Below are 18,157 nucleotides of genomic sequence, written 5' to 3' on the forward strand. Positions count from 1 at the left end.
AGATGATTTGAGAGAGAAAGGGAGCTAGAGAGGACTGCTAAAACAGAAATCACCATCTTTTATAACCTATAATCTCAGAAGGCCACATACAAAAGGAGGCATCACACAAGGTGTGAATACATGAGATAGGGATGTCTGGAGTCTGTCAAAGTATTGATTACTTTATAGATATAGAAGTTGAAACCTAGAAGTATCAATTTTTCCCCAGTTACACTTTTAAAAGTAGGCAAAGTCATTCTGACTTGCTGCTCAGCATCCTTTCAGGATTATTGATAAATATAAATATAATTATTACTTTAAATAACCAAGAAATGCATTTTTGCATGGCTATGTACCAGATACAATTTAAGTACTTTATGTATGTCATCATATTTAATCCATAAAACAATTCTACAAGTTAGCTGTAAAAGATGAAGAATAAAGAATTAACATAGCTTCCTCAGGATCACACCGAAAGTGTGTCAAGGCTGGAGAGGTTGACTTCACAACCAGCACTCTACACTGCATGCATCATAGAAATGAAAAGTAGAGTTGAATGACTATCTTAAATTCATAAAAAATCATCTTGTAACTGCTTTTAAGACTTGACATAGTGAGAGTTTCAGCATTATTTTAAAGTTGGTCCCGTAAAGAACCACAACAGGTAAAAAGCATTCAGATTAAGCATTGTGTCCATTGCTTTTACTGACAAGCAGTAAGAACAGTAGGAGAAGCATGCATCCAGGATCAGGTCTGCTCTGGATAGAATGTATAAAAGCTGACTATGGTGTTCTCTGGTGAATATTGTTTCTGTCTTCTAAAGGAACAAAAAAAAACCACACATGGAGAATGCTAACCAGTGCTTTGGAAATACCTATCCTCTTCTCTTTTTTCCAGTTTATAAAAGTTCCCCTTCCAAATGGCAATAAGTCACTTGAGAGAATGCATTTCCTAAAGGATGATTGCCCTTCTGGAGTAGTGACGCACTTAAGGCAGCCGTGCAGTAATCCCCAGAAATGTACCTCCTGGAGTGTCTTATTGCTTAATGAGAGCTGGCACTGGGCCACTTCTTCTTAGACTTGACCCAGTGTAAGAGCCCTGGGAGGAGGCACAGGTATAAGAAATGCTATTTCAGAGGATATAAGGTAATGGCACAGTGCCAGTCTGCAGAAAACAAAACCAAACGCTTTTGCTACCACAGTGAAATGTCAAAATGCCTGGTTTTATTATAGTGAGAGATTAAGCCCATTGCTGCCCATGGCCAAGGTTTCCATTTGATCTCTGATGTTCTAAAAGTCTTTATAAGCCTCACTCACAGGACCACAGGCCATAAAAGAATCCATAATTTAGAAAATATCACAGAAAGTAAATTGTAGGAATCTAAAATTTTAGATCAAGATCACAGACTCATCAATTATTATAACAATAAACATAACTTTCCCCAAGCATTAACTGAACAGAAGAAAGGAATTGTTATGATTATGTAAACACATTCTCTTATTTCCTTAAACACCCTATCATCTTTTAAAAAAATAACTCTATCATGGAGTCAGTTAATAGGGAAGTATGTTCTGAGAACTACGTGGTTAGGCAATCATATCATTGTATGAACATCACTAAGTGTACTTACAAAATCTAAATGACCTGTATCACTCCATGTGGCTTCAAGTCAATCAACATGAGATGGATGTGGCTGCTACTGGTGTAGCATGGCAACAATAACTTTAAACTATTTTTAATATGTGGAAGGAGTAAACTTTAAAATAACAAGAAATACATAGTCTTGTAAATACACAGGCTGGCAACAAAGTCAGTTATCATCTTATCAAGTACTATACACTGTACATTTGTATGCACTGTATTTTTATATAATGGGCAGTGCAGTTATGTGTTTACACCAATATCACCATGAATGTGTGAGTAACATGTTGCACTACAGCATTATGGCAGCCACATCACTGGGTAACAGGAGTTGTGCAACTTCACTATAGTCTTGTGGAACCCCTGTTGTATTTTTTGTTGGTCACTGACTAAATGTCATTATGCAGTGCATACTGTATTACATTTTATCAAAAGAGCAAATGGCTGGCCCATACCAACTTCATGATAAAACTCTGGCTATCATACCAGTCCCAGGTCTGCCATCTGCTCAAGAGTCTTCCAGAGAAGTCTTTGAACATTAGCAACACTTTTCAATGTACAGCAAGTTTTAGTTTTACACAATCTCTACGTCAGTCACTTCCTATACTGAGATAGTCTAGAGGGGACCATCCTGTTAACCAGATCCTTTGGCCCTTCCTCAACAATTGGTTCTTGCCTAGAGCATCCAATAAGAATCAAGCACACTCCTTAATTTACACTCCTGTCTGTCACTGGCACTCAAGTCTGTCCACTGACAGAATGGTCCTGAAGAACAAATTTTTGTTTTTATAATAAATGGTAATGAGAAATGGCTATGATTATCCTTTATAAATATTCCTGCATAATTCCCCAACACCCATGGTCTTCTTTCAAGATCTGGACTTTTTTTAAACCAGTAATCAATACTCTTAAGAAAAATAAACCACCCCCCCTACCAGTAGCAAGGTACTTAGAGGCATAGAATCAGAAATAAATTATTACTGGAAGTCAAAAACCAGCAGCACACTACTTGGGACCCAGGACATTATAAAAATCCTTGGCACATTCCCCCTAAATTAATGAGAATTATTAAGAATTTCAAGATTATAGCAGAGCATGAATCAAATGGAGGTCTCACTGAATGCAAAGCTTTGTGAAACTATATGTGGGCCAAACCCACAAAGCTAACCCTGCAAGGAATTCTAAAATGCAAACTATGAAATTCAATTAAATATATATGTTCAATAACACTGTTATATATACCTAGTTTTCAGATATCAAGGTAGCAACCAAATGTGCCAATATAGTATCCCTGCCCAACTGACAAGGTAGTAAATGTTTCTGAATCTAAAATAATATTTTATTTTTGGCAATACTGGTGTTTGAACTCAGGACCTCATGCCTGCTAGGGCAGGCATTCTATCACCTAAGCCACGACTCCAATCCTTTGTGCTTTAGGTAATTTTTCAGATAGGGTCTCACACTTTTTCCCAAGGCCAGCCTCAGACCACAATTCTCCTACCTGTGCCTCTGGTATAACTGGGATTACAAACTCACACTATCATGCTTAGCTTGTTGGTTGAGGTAGGATCTTGCTAACATTTTTCTTGGGTATGGCTTGAAGTATATTCCTTGTGATCTCTACCACCAAGTAGTTGGGATAGAATAAGAAATTTTAAAAAGTATGATTACAAAGAAAGGGATATGAGTGTGGAAAACCTTTTAAAAATGAAAGACAGCCAAGTATGATGACGCTCACCCATAACACCAACACTCAGGAAATGAAGCAGAAAGACTGAGAATTCAAAGTCAGTGTGGGCTACATAGCAAGTTTGAGGTCAGCTTGGAATACATAGTGAGAACTTGTCTCAAAAAATGAGCAAACAGAAACAAAAATGAAAGAGAGAGGTAGGGAAGTAAAGGAAATGAGTATATGCAGGAGGCAGTGGGGAGGAATCCATGAACGTATTAATGTTATTTGACTGGCTTCCGTTCTACTTGAGTCTCATACAGCAGCATGTTTTGTAGTTTAACTTCAAGTTTGCAATTCAGAGGTCACAGTGCTGATACCCAAGAAATTCTGCAAACCTCCATAGGTATTTCTGTCCTTCTTTAGAGATATGTGTTTTTCAATCATGAGGAACTGGGGCAAACCCTGGATACCATATTCACAGTGTTGGAGTGGCAGATTACACAGTCTCATGGTGGACAGAAGCAAAGAGCAGATGACAACATATGCTGAGTTACTTCATAGCTAGTGTCTGCCCAATAAGGACTGTGGTTAGATGTATGTGCTGAGAAATCAAGTAATCATTGACGTTCCAGGCAAGTGTCTCCAAAGTGTGGGTTTTACTGGAGCATGTCAAATGAAGGAGAAGAAACAGATGTATCTTCGCAACTGGGAAAACAAGGCAGGGTTGTAGCTCAGAAAGAAACTATGTGTGCCTGGCTACACTACGATGCGTTTCCCTTTCACATATGTCTAGCACATATAATTTATTTCAGTGTTTCTGTATTGCTTGACATTCTATCGCCTTGGGAAAAAAATGACTGCTCCTATAAACGTTATTATGAGATAGAATTATAACTTGTTTGTTTGGATAAATCTCTGTTTCTTTCGAGTTATCGCAATGCTGATGGTGACTCATCCCACTGTTACCTCTATCCAAACCATGGAGTCACAAAAGACTCTTAGGAAGTTATCTTTTCCTTGTTTTCTTAGCATAAAATACTCTTTTCTTCCTACAACCTGTTAATTTTTTAATTGCCTCTTATGCTGAGAGCATTAAAAAGCCTTTACACAGTATTTCCCACTGAATAAGTAAGTCATATGTGACCTTACTATACATTAAGAAAGTACCATTAAGCTTACTGTAGTTAGGTATAAGCTCAGAATTTACCACTGACTTGCTGAATGTAAGTTTTAGATTTAAAAATCAGAGCCAAAGACACCCAACAATATAAAATAATTTTGTACCCTTGTCCCCGACTCAGAGGCCTGTGGTTGTCTTTAGGTTTAAGACCAGAAGAGAGCTGTGGGAATCTTATTTCCCTCCCATTTACCAGTTTTTGTGTGTCTGGAACTTCCCTCAAGTACTTTCATTTTTTACCACACAGCCCACAAAGTTTGAAGGAAACCATATAAAGTTCTACAAATTAACATTTTTAAACCCCTTTATGCTATACCATAAACATAACTTTCTTTTACTCCCAGGAATTCTATAGCCCATGTTTACATAGAAATTTTCCATTTATTTTTCCTTCTTTCCTTCCCTCCCTTTGGTTCATCCTTTCTTCCTTCTTTTCATCCTTCCTTCCTTCCAACTTCCTTCTTCCCTTTCTCCCTCCTTCTCTGCCTCCCTCCCTCTTTTCCTTTCTTCCTTCTTTCTTTCTTCCCTTTCTTTTTCCTTGCCTCCTTCTCTCCCTTCCTTCCTTCATTACTATATTTTTTCAACTATATAAGTTCTAGTGAAAACAGCCCTCTCTAGACATCACACGACTTTTAAGACAATTGTGACACCCACCCTGACATCTAGCAAAGTTCCAGTGGTTTAAACAGGATGCTGCATGTTATTTGTGCCCTCTTTGATTGGTAATGGTTATTGGGTGCTAAATGCTCTTTACAACATCCAAAATGTCAACTGCTAATAAAAGATATGTTTCATTGGATGTTAATAAAATAAACTGAATTCATGTAGCCAGAAAATTAAATTAATAATTCTAGCTGTACTTTTCTTAAATGATATATACAACTACTGTAAATTCATGTATTTTGTTTTCCTTTAAAAGCTTATAGAAAAAATAGTCTCAATGTCCCGATTTACTTTTCTCTTCCATACTCCTTCACAGTTAGAAACTGGTTGCTTGTTGCCCTCGTTTCTGTATCAGCATCACATCCTCCAAACACACCAATAGCCTGGTAGATGCTTCATCCAAAAACATCAATGAAATACCTTTGGTTCTTTTGGTCTTCCTGCTTTTATATATGCTGCTGGATTTCTGTATTCCAGTTGGAACCAAGGGAACAGATGTATTCACATATATCCAGACTAAAAAAAAAAAAAAACAACAACACTTTTTCCATTCCATCAGTCGTGTTTTTCAATTGACATGAATTTAGAAAGCCTTGCTACTAATTATAGAAAACTAATTTTAAACACTTAAGAAACCCAGATGAGTGCTTTCTAGTATATATAAAGGACTTCACTATCACACAAGATTTGATCTACTTCACATTTCATTGGCTACAGAAGAATTACGTTATTATGCCTTTTTTTTTTTTTTTTTGGAGTGCTAGGGATTGAACCCAAGGCCTCGTGCATACTAGGCAAGTACTCTACCACTGAGCTACCATGTCCATGTTACTATTCCTTATGCAAGTATTGTCAATTTGAGATACTTTTCCTTACTAAAAATGCAGAAGAATGACTACCTAATTTATGAGGCCAGTGCCAAATAAAAATGCAGGGCCTCTGGTTCAAAAATTATTAAGAATTTCAAGACAGTTGCAGCAGACCATTAAACCAAGTTCAGGGTAGCTTCTGAATGTGAAAGCCCCTGTGCAGCAGCTCTGGCCAACTGCACTCTGAAGGTGGCCCTGATGGTGTGTATTTCAGCTACTTCTAAGTCCTATGCTCCATAGCCACATCTCCTGCCACCAGTCTACACTAGAGATGGGCAAATCTCAAAAAGTTTGGAGCTCTTATTTCTATTTCTATGTTACAAGTGAACACGTGTCCACAGATAATTCTGACAAGTAAACTAAGATTCATATATTTCTTGAGTATCTGGGCTTCAGCCAGGTTGGTAAAACCTTCAGTAATATTATTCTAAAATAGAAGAATACCAGTCCCCCATGAGAACATATTGAGGATGGGAGTTGAGGGGCAGGAAGGCCTTCAAATTTCATTTGAAATGCTGCCCCATCTACAAATTCACATGAATTAATTTTGTGAAGAATGAGTTGTTTTTTTGTTTTTTGGTTTTTTTTTTTCTAAGAGACAAATAGGCTTTAGGTAATAATAGCTTCTACTTTCACCTAAAAGCCATACAGTCCCTCACTCATTTCTCAATCAGTCTGATAGTCACACATCAGCATTTTTATTCCCCACATATGGTACCTTTATAAAGAAGGTGGTCCAGAAAAGAGAAGGATAGGAAACAGTCCACTGGGCAAATGCTGCCATCTAGAGAGACAGAGAAGAGAACATACTGACAGAAGTCCTTTTCCAAATAAAATTAGAACAATAAAAAAATCCCTCAGATGGTGACCATGAAAAGTTTCCAAGTCATCATCCCTTACAAGAAATCAGCATTTCATGAAAAGGTGACATCAAGAATTCACCTAAGTTGAGAAGAAAGGTTAGCCCATTAATACTTCTATAGAACATGGGATGGATGAAAACTCTTTAGATTTTTAAGTGAGAACTCTAAAGATTTTTCTAGGGCAGTTTCACAACTAATCATTTGGCCTATCTAAAATGCAAATAATATATAGCTTTGTTTCTAATTTATCTTCTTTAAACAAGTGAATTTAAAATGAGGTTGAGTTATCTACAGTATGCTGTTCAGTTTACCTGGTTTTCATGATACAGTACAAAGACATTCTGTTTACTCCATCACTGGATTTTAATGAGTGTGAATTGCAAGTCAAACACCGAGATATAAACAAAAAGGAATTGCTAAAAATACTTGAAAAACCAAGGAAAAGGCCCAGGATCTAGCTTATCTCTGTGCAGTCATTTAAACTGAATACAGTTCATATTTTAAGAGCTATAGAAATGATCCCTGAAAGTATAGTCTTCAGATTTTAAAACTGAGTAGTATGTACTGAGAACACTACCCAAATCTATTTAGTTAGATCTCCCCCAAACAATTCTGGTAACTCTATTGTCCCGATTACTAATTAAATTACTTAAAAGATATCTCAAACCCTCCATAATCCAGGCACTATAAACCGAAGAAAAATATATAGTTATCTATTTCACTTACTTAGAATTCATTTCTCTGGCAGGTCTGAATTTTTTGGGGGAGGCTTGCTAGGCAGGCACTCTACCACTTGAACCATTCCACCAGCCCTTTTCTGTGTTGAGTATTTTTGAGATAGGGTCTTGCTTTTGGCTAGGGCTGATCTAAATCCTCCTGATCTCTGCCTTCTAATTAGCTAGTATTACAGATGTGAGTCTGCACATCTGCAGTTTTGAAATTTAATATTTGATTGTAAATTCCAAATATTTCTGAACTATGTATTTATCTCAGATATATTTTGATAATATACTTATATGCGCATGTTTAAGTATATTATCCTTATATAATATTTTCTAAGTTATAAAAATAATATATGAATCGAGAGCTACCATTTAAATTTGTTTAGAAGGGCTCATGCCTCTACTTAGCTATAATTATTGGAAGACTATTATAAACATTATTCCATCATTCAGGAAGTTCTGATTGTGCAGCCACTATAATCCAAACAACACTGAGTTCTAAGGGTGCAACAGTGAACAAATACAGGTGATCAGCTCAATGTGAGCGTCACCATATCTCATGGGCAATCACTGCTTTCCAACTTAGAGAAACTTGCCCACCATCTTACTGGTTGTAAATGAGGGAGTATATTTTGAATTCAGTTCAGCTAGTTTATAAATCACATTTTTATGTCATATTGTGTTACTCCTTCCTGCTCTGATGAAAGTTATAAAACTGAGCTTTTATTTTCAATGATTTGTGAAACTAGCAGAGGTAAATATCAGTGTGGTTCTTAGAAAGTGTGTTATAACTTGTTGAAAACATGTAACTTTCACTGCCAGCATCACTAGTCATTTAAATTAAAACCACAGTGATAATATCATTTCACATCTATGATGAAAGACAGGAAGAAAAGAAGGGAGAGAAGAAGGGAGGGAGGGAAGGGACAAAAGGAGGAGGAAGGAGAGAATAACAACTGTTGATAAGGAGGTGGAAAAACTAGAACCCTCATGTATCACAGGAGGGAATAAAACAATGTGAATGCCACCATGAAAAACAGTTTAGCAGTTCCCCCCCAACTTAAGTACATTTGTGTTATCATTTGATCCAACAATTTCACATCTAAGTATATATGTAAGAAAAATCAAAGCATGAATTCTGCAGATAATTTTTACACTAATGTTCATTAGAGCATTAATCAAAATAGCCTAAGGTAGAAACAACTCAATGTCCACCAACAGCAAAATAAGGTACATATATACAAGGGAGTATTATTTAGTCTTAAGAAAGGAATGACATTCTGATACATCATGACACAATATGGATAAACCTTGAAAACTTTATGCCAAGTAAAATCAGCCAGACACCAAAGGTAAATATTGCATGATTCCACTTCTATGAGGCACCTAGAACATGCAAATTCATTCAGACAGAACATAGAAGTCACTGGAATCTGAGGGAAAGGGGGGGGGGCTTATTGCTTAATGAGTACAAATTTTTGTACAGAGTAATAAAAAATTAAAACAGAGATAATGGTTATACAATAGTGTGATATATTTAATGCCATCAATGGTACATCAAAATAATAACTTTTACCTTGTCTATGTTTTGCAACTAAAAAATCTTTCCAGGGTACTAGTGAGTTCTAAGTCCCAAAAACACTAGGAACAAAAAGGCTAATAAAACGATGAGAGAATGTGTGAGCATACAGCATGGTGTCTCCCTTAGCACAATTTTTAAACCAATAAGCAAATAAGAGGGTGTCTGTCCATTACATAATTTAAATAAGTTGTGGCCTTAAATATACAGCATAGAATAAATTTCTTACCCTTACTATAATTTATCTCCCATAGATTTCAAAAATACATACATTTTTGGCAATGAAATGTAAGTAAGATCAAACAGAATGTACTTGGGGGTGACATTAGCACGCTATTCTTTGAGTTATTTGAATTATTTGAAGAATGTAATATTAATACACTTTTTAAAAAAAAAATCACAATGTGGGAAAGTGTAAAATTGGCAGAACATAGCAGTTAGAATTTTTGTATTCTTGATTAGCTTATCTTAGGAATTGAATACCAAGATTCATATATGTGAAGTATTTTTTCCAAAAGCAATTTATATTAGGGGAAGTTGAACAGTTTGAGATGAAATGTATCAGTATTCTTATAAAAGTAACTATGAAATTTAAAGTATTTAGTATCCATGTCACAGTCTTCAAAAACTGTACATCTGTATGTTGCCCAATATAAAGCCAATAAATGAACATCTTAATATCTGTGCATAATTGACAAATGTGTCTGGCTGATGTTAATATCTAGTTTTATATTAACTGAAGGAATACTGACATAATTAAATGGTATTATTCTATACCAGATTCATGTCAAATTCATATTTTCTCTCCCAACATCCCTTTCTTATTTCTAATTAATATTTCTACACATAGTGATTTAAGTTCAGAACACAAAAACCTAACATAAATTATGCAGATGAAACAAAATTTGAATTTCTCTTCAGTTGGGAAGAACTCAATTGTTTCTCACTTTTTAAAATTCACCAGGATTAATATTATATAGCATGTAATTAACTTTTAATGTAAGTCTAAAAAGCTAAAGAAAAGAATGAGAGCTGATAAAATTTTTTCAATCTGTGTGCAAATATGATGCATCTACTATTTATGGGAGTGTCTAGCCTAATTGTTCTTTTTATTGTTGTGCTGGGTGGGGGTACATTGTGGCATTTACAAAGTTCTTACAATGTATCAAAAACATCATAGTTGAATTCTTTAACTCATGTGTAAAACAACACTAAGGCAAAGTGCTTCAATGATGAAGATATAATGAAGTATTAAAATTTTATTTTCTGGGTGAATCATGAATTTGTCACTAATTGTGTGACTTTGAACAAGCTACTTTTTTTTTCTTGCCCCAGTTTCCACATCTGTATAACGAGAGCTTAGCAAAATGGAAAGAATACCATATTGACATCATAGTATTGTTGTGAAGAGTCAATAAAGGAATTAGGACAGTGTTTCACACAGATAAGTAGACAGTAAATGTTTCATTTTAGTGTTACTTTTATGTTCCAAAATATAGAAATTAAGGCCAAAATATGTCACCTTACTAACCAAAGTTATACATATGTTGTAAGCTGTGAGATCAGATGCTAACTCTCTGCTAAATCTTGATATTGTATAGGAAAACATTTATCACTGGAAAGCTATGATTTCTAAAATTAATCAATGACATTTAGGTTAAAAAATGTAAATATGACACTGTTGCTTCTACTTAGCATTATGATAAATTTTTTTGGAGAAAAAGATAAATGAAATTTCAAAATCAAGAGATGTCTCTTCATGTATACCAGCAAAGCACAAAAGGTCATATTTTGGTAACTTTTTGTATATTTTAAGGATTTTTTTCCTTTGCAATACTCTGTAGCAATTCAGACACTTTAAGCAAAAACCTCTTTTATGGAAAGTACCAATAATCAGGTGAAGTTCTGGTTTGGTCTGTAAAATATTTGTTGGCTAGTATGAAAGTGAAATCTTAGGAACAATACCCTCAGTTATAAGACAATTCAGAGTTTCATGGTGGAAATTCTGAGTTCTATGATGTCCTCCACATATTTTATAGAATTTAGAATAAGAAAAATATATTAAAAATTTTCAATTATTTATTCTATCCAAACATATGTTTCACTTAAATATTACTGATTACAATGAAAAATATTAGGGGAATAGTCAGGTAAAAGTTTGAAGAACGTTAACAAGGACATATAACCATAAACAGGATGGTTCAACTTTTTACCCAGGAGAGCAAATTTACCCTTATTCAGGGCTGTTTTGTACTGCTATTTTCTTATGTGATTGACCAATGTTTTGCTTTGTTTGCTTCTGTGTTATGTGAGTGTAATGTTTGTTTCCTATCTATCATGATTTTGCTCTCCTCTCAATGATAAACTCTGCATTCTGCCAGTAGTATCAGCTACAAAAAATTAACCAAGCTAACTTTTATTGGCTTGTTTTCTTGGACTACAAACATGACAAGATGAGATGCAGCCCTGACCCCCTGGAACACCAAGTCAGGTCAGGTGACTGGAGTGACTGAATCTGCAGAAAGGTTTGTCCTCAGGACGTTGTTTAGGAAACAAGTAAGGAAGCACATCTCATCTATTCCAATGGGGGTGATGAGTTATTCTATTGTTTTGAATCTGGACAAACTAACTTAATGTTTACTTCTAAGTTTTAACTGTGCTAATGTGATTTTTATAGTCATCTAGAACTAAGAACATTTTTGATAAACCTGAGCAAGGTGTTCTTTTCTTTTGTTTTTCTCTCTGTGCTTTTTATTATTTTTTACCAAAATTCCCTTGAAGGAAATGTTAATAAGCTTTTCTATATTCAAATAAAGAATGTTTTCAACATCAGTGTTGGCAGTTTGTGAGGAGGAAAGGAAGAAAGCATATACAATATCCCAACTCCAAAAATCATCTAAACTGAGATAGAAAGTAGCAGCAGGAAATTAATACCAGGTTGTAAAAGGAAAAAATGCTAATATAATGAAGTCAACATTAAGCCAGATGCTATATATAAACAAGAACCTCTTAAGAAGTGTTGCCCACTTTTATAAATCCAAGTGACCTCATCGGAGGTCATTTGATAACCTCAAAGTTCCAGCCTGGAACTCATAGTAGCTGATTTATTCACAGGATTTGGCTTAAGAAAATTTTCGACTTGCAAAGAATCACCATATTTCTGTTTTGTGTTTATTTCTTGTAGTCAATAAATTTCACCAGAGAAGGCAAGTTTTGTCACATTTTTTATTGTTACCTTCTGCTTATGTATAAAAGCTTGTATTTTTCTTTAGTCTAAAATAAGATACAACTTTATTGAAATGTGCTTTTAAAGTCAAAAACTTAATAAAAATTGAAAAAAAAAATAATGCTAATGTGTCTGTCTGATCATGCAAACACAGACTAAGTCAGTTCTGGAGCATAGTTGCTCAAACCAAATGAAAAATGTCAAATTTCACCTTAGATACCTGTTATTCAACAAATTTTCTATTATCATAATTGGAGTTGTCCTGAGAATATCTGGAAAATGTACTATAACTTCAAGAAGCAATAGTAAAACCACGATAGCCAAAGGGTAGCTCACCAGTCTTTTGGAAAGCCCCATTATTGGAACAGAATTTGATAAATGTTGACTTTAAATATTTCATTTAAAAGTTTGCCAGTCTATCTAGACTGAACAGTAATCCAGTAATTTCAAACACATTGTTAAATTATTAGTAAATTCCTTTGGAGAACTTTGGGACATGAACTATAAGAGAAGCCTGTTAAGAATTCACTGGCTTGTAAAACATATGTGTAGTTACATGCCTTCAACCCAAGTTTATTAATATCTACTATCACATGATTTCAAATATTGTACACCACACAAACCCTCAAGGGTCAAGTCTGAGACCAGATGGATTTTATTTGTATTCTGTCCCTCTTGTAAACATTTCATTGCATATATTATACAGTTTAGCATGCACTGAGTGTCAAATAATTGTTGACTAACAAACCACATAACTCCCTCTCTACAGAAAATATATTATGAAGTGCAGATGTTGTGTTAAAAAATGTACATTAATATTAGGATAAAACAGAATGGGGGAAGTAAAATTTTCTCTCCTCTCAATTTGTGTAGTACTGAATTTGCAAAATAAATTATTTCAAGCGGAACATACATACTATACCAACTTTTCTGACCATGAGAAAATAAATTAAGATATATTTTCATGTTCATGGAAGTAACAAAAATAGATTACCAAAGACAAGGCGTGTCTTTTTTTCACCACCTCATCAAATACAGCACTTAAAGTAACTTAGAAAACCATTGTGGTAAAATGTTGCCAGTTAGAAAATGCATTTTATCATCAGATGAGCCTTCATTTCCTCAGCCTTCCTTCACCATTAAAAAATACTTTTGTAGTTTGATGCATTTTTCCAGAGAGCAATGAATAGGTTATATCAGCAACCGACTTTATCCACTAACATACAGACTGACTGATGGAAACTTCTAACAGACCTAAGACTTTAAGCCTTGGTACAAGGGTTGACATCAGACCCTTCACAGAAGAGGAAAGCCATTTAATCCTAGAAACTTACTAAACTTCCTACAAGGCAAACCAGAGATTTTTTTATATTCTATTAATTCTAAAAGAACAGTAAAATAATATTTTTATATCTCTGCATGTTCATATTTCCTCATTTTTTTCCTGAATAATTGCATATTGGATACAAATGCTTAAGATTGGTGACAGGTGCACTCTGATTTCCCTCTGTTCCATGTATCATTCTTATTAAGTGCTACTGCTTGCTTGGGTCTGTGACAATAATTGCTACCACTTCATTCTGAAATGATGTTCAGGTTTAAAAAAAGTAGAGAGAGAAGAAAATGCCAAAGGATATTGTGCTTATCCTTCTAAAGCCAAATTCAAAGTTTTCACAATTTAAATAGGAAGTGACTGGAGCTCACATTTGCCCACATGCTTTTTATTAAATTATTGAAAGCCTTTCTTATTTCTCTGCATTTTTAAATCTCAACTCCGATGTATATTTTCTGTTTTTGTACTGAATGAGGAAAAACTCCCAAAAGATTGCATACCAAAGAGCAGAGCCTTCTGTGCTCTGAGATTGATGTATGTTTATGAGGAAATCCAGCATGCAATTTTCAAAACCTGCAGGTTCATTGTAAGTTAAACCATGTGGCCTCCACTCCAATCATTCCTTCCTTTCCAAATCACTCATCAGAGCTCCCAATTGCCCTCTTCCCTGGAATCTTTCTGCATTGATCTGCTTCTGCCAGACCCCAGCCCTGAGTGAATGGAGCCCATTGGGAGTTGGGAGGGGGAGGATTTACCAAGCATCTCCAGGACTCCTTTTGTGTGGCAGTACCACTACAATGCCTGCATTTGTTCTTCTTGTACTCTTTTATTTTTGGATGAAAAATTTATAAATAAAAAGAAAAAGGCCTAAGAAAGTTTTAAGTGTGCATCAAAATCACCTGGTGGGCTTGATAAAAATACACATTCTTGACTTCATTCTAGAACTATTGAACCAGCACATTGAGAGGTATGGAAAGGATTTACATTTGAATTGGAGTAGTTCTTATTGGAGCACTGAGGTTTTTGTGTTATTGCAAGAGTGAAGATAATACTTTTGAAAGGACATGGTTCTCTCCCTAATAAAACACAAATATCTTGAAACAGTGCATTTATTCAACAATGCACAAATAAATGAAAAGCAAGAATAAGCAGCCTCAAGCAGATGTTAACGTTGTAAGTGCCACAGTAAATGCTTTAAAGACAAAAGGAAAAGGAAATTTTAATAGAAAGGGAGCGTTTGTTTTATTGTCTGTTTTTTAAGCAGAGTCGTGTAGTAAAAATTTAAGGGTCATGTCATCACTTAAAACATTATCATTTAAAAATGTCCTTAATCCTCAGGCAAAAGAAATAAAGTGCAATTTAGGTGCAAATTTTGTCCCTCTAAAAATTTTTGTATTGGTTCATTTCACTCCCTCCAGGCCTCATTTCCCCAGGATTTGGACAGGATACTGCTGAAGGGTCCCAGAGTCGTTAAGTGACTATCTAGAAGCCTATGTGGTATTAACTAGTTTAACCAGGTGATAGGAGCGTTTCACTTGATTGGGGAAGTGGGGAACATGAGGCTGAAGGGCTTAGTGGCCTCCTGAGAGTCCAGCATGGGAATATGTGTGGAGAAGATCACCATTCATGGAGAATTAACTGTGCCTGAACGCAATGATGCTTCTGGTGGTCCACGCCCCAGGGAGCCAGTATGAGCCCAGTGCTATAACTACTGATGAGACGCTCCTGTGTATTAATTAGCACTTTCTGGGGAAGCTTGTCATTAAGTATTATGAGCCCATCACTCCAAAGTCTGTCTAAGAAGGCTTACGTTCAGAGAGTCATAGCAGAAAACATGAGCTGTAATTTAGAGAGAGTAGGATTCTGTCTTGTGCATTATGTTTTAACTGCCAGAATTATTGGCTTTGGCCATCCTGAGACTGTAGTGTTTTTCCTGATGTTAGATAAAGAGAAGGAAAATGCACAATAAAGGTCACAATGTCTTTATAGGAAGTGTTATTTCTCTCCACCAAAGGCCATTCCCAGTCTATGCCTGTGTCTGCCAGAGTTACCATCCTTTTGGTTTTTTTTTTTTTTTTGGTAGTACTGGGGTTTGAACTCAGGGCCTCATGAGAGTTACTATCTTGAGGGTCACAGAGGCATGTCTCCACTTCACTCAGGACACTTGGCAGTGTAACGCTGTGGTTCAGATAAATGTGTTTGTCCAGGAAAAGGAAATGCAAAGAACTTTCCTTCCAGGATCAGAGAGGTGAAAAGTCATCTCCTTCATTTCCATTTGTGTAGACACCAATTCAGAGAAGACAGGCTGTGCAAAGCACGCAAGCAGGAAGGCAAGGACTCCCACACATAATAAGGAATAGAACAAGTGACAGGTTGGTAAAAAATGAGGCTCTAAGCCCTAGGGTCCTCTGCCCTAAAGTGAATTGGTCAGGAGTTGGCCTTCCCAGTAAGCTGTGCAGTGGTTTGGCCTCACCTTAGACCTACTGGTGGGAATCTGCCTGGTAACCAGACCCCCGTGGTTCATGTGCACATTCAAGTCTGAGATGCTCCACAAAACTACAGAGGGAGAGCACAAAGAGTAAGGCAATGGCCGTGAGCTCTAAAATATGCTTCAGATTACACTTTATAGATGAAGGAGATGAAGGCTTCAAGCAGACGGTTATTTTAGAAAGAATAAAACAATACTGCACATTAAAATTTAATATATCTGTATATGCATATGGGGATATATATTATATAAATACTTCCTTATATGTATATAATGAAAACAATTAGAATTCTATTAAATAGTTCACTTGAGAGCCATGTAGGATAAAGGATTTAAGAAGTATTTAAATATGTCATCCTTAATCCCATATTTTCCTTTTTACAAATTCCTAAAGAGTATCAGGGCTCCCTGCTCCTAGCTTCCAGGAAGCTAAATGGTCCCTGGAGTATAATTCTCAGGCAGCATTTTATCAGACAATGACTCAACAGAGGCTTACTCCCAAGATGATGAGGTCACAAAACACATGTCAATTTAGTCACCACCTAGAGGATCTAGTGCAGAATTGTGATAGCATCATGAAAAAAATAAAAAGGAAATAATTTTGTTAGAGAATTTGAGATGAGAGGGAGAGAGAGACAGACAGACAGACCAGGAAACACAGGTGTCCCAAATTCCTAAATTCTGCTTATCCAAATTAGGAACTTGATGAATTCTGTAACAGAGGATACTTGCACTGTTACAGAACACTGGTAAGAGAGACTCTGGTAGAGAGAATGGAACCAGTCCTACTTACCTAGTTCATTGACAGAGAATTGGTAAAATATCCGGAGAGGAATTTGTCCCAGTCGTCTTCCTGTGAAGGAACCACCAGGGCTGCCACCTCAGACTGTTCTGCCATGGTGGGCAGGGTTAGTGTGGGAAACCACCCATCCAGGACCATTACCTGTGCTAATTATACCTCATTCAGACACTGATTCAAGCAATTTTCCTTCCTCAACTAACATGCCACACTAATTCCTTCAACCTTACTGGTCTGGTGCCCTCTGTAGACAATAACAGCTCTAGTCTAGAAACACATACCCTGGATCAGCGATCTCCCTTAAATCTGTCGGAGCTCCAAAAGGCTCACTTACAGTTGTTCCTGGTAGTGGTATACTCCCAAAGAAGCTGTGTTCTCTGGGCCAGCTACTTAACCCCTCTTTGGGCCTCGGTTCCCTCACATGTAATATGGGATATGGGGTTGTTATAAGGATCAAATGATACTTGTGTGTGCAGGAAGGGGTATAGTATATGCACAGCACTTAACTGACATATTTATTTACTGTGTTATGTAATGGTCTGTTGCTATTATTTTCAAATACCAGTTCGTCTAATATAACTAACACAACCTTAGGAAAGAAAGAACTAAGTTTATTGCTTACCATGATAGGGGAGAAAACTACCTGAACAGAGCCTTGACAACATCTCCAAGAGAGAACGAAGCAAGGTCAATGTTTCTGAGAATTGGTAAGCCTTTAAGAAAGTTCCTGTAATGAACAGCCAATCTACTTGCCTGGCCCAGAGTCACAAAATATTAATCATATCTAGTGGACAGTAAAGATTTTGATGGGTAGAAATGGCTGTTGAACCATTTATGGGGGAAGATAGTTTTGGTTGTCATTGCTTATTTTATTCCTCTTCTTGGTAGTATTATATTTCTCCGAATAGACCCAAGTTTTCTTATTACCACATTAACCAGAATACTAAGAAAAAAAAATCTACTTTTATCTATAGATATCTAGGAGACATTAAAACCTTCAGAAATCAGACAAAATGGAGGAAGTTTGCAGGAAGTGAAATCTGAGTAAAATAGTAATATAGAAGATTCCAAGGGAGTTGGAAGGAAGCAGAAAGACGAGTGACTGCTGCCAGCCTGCTTCCTTCCAAGCCCTATTATTTATATTGA

The 18,157-nt window shown here is 36.0% G+C and overlaps 1 long non-coding RNA gene across 1 annotated transcript; it reads right to left on the reverse strand.

Moving 5' to 3' along the window:
- Positions 1-5,446: 5,446 nt before the first annotated feature.
- On the reverse strand, positions 5,447-17,304 carry LOC141410733 (uncharacterized). The gene is made up of 3 exons (XR_012435521.1): positions 17,006-17,304; positions 6,720-6,785; positions 5,447-5,648 (listed from the first exon to the last, which is right to left on the reverse strand). It is a non-coding gene; the product is annotated as an uncharacterized lncRNA (long non-coding RNA).
- Positions 17,305-18,157: the final 853 nt, after the last annotated feature.

This window comes from Castor canadensis, chromosome 9 (assembly GCF_047511655.1).
Source record: "Castor canadensis chromosome 9, mCasCan1.hap1v2, whole genome shotgun sequence".
Classification (NCBI taxonomy): domain Eukaryota; kingdom Metazoa; phylum Chordata; class Mammalia; order Rodentia; family Castoridae; genus Castor; species Castor canadensis.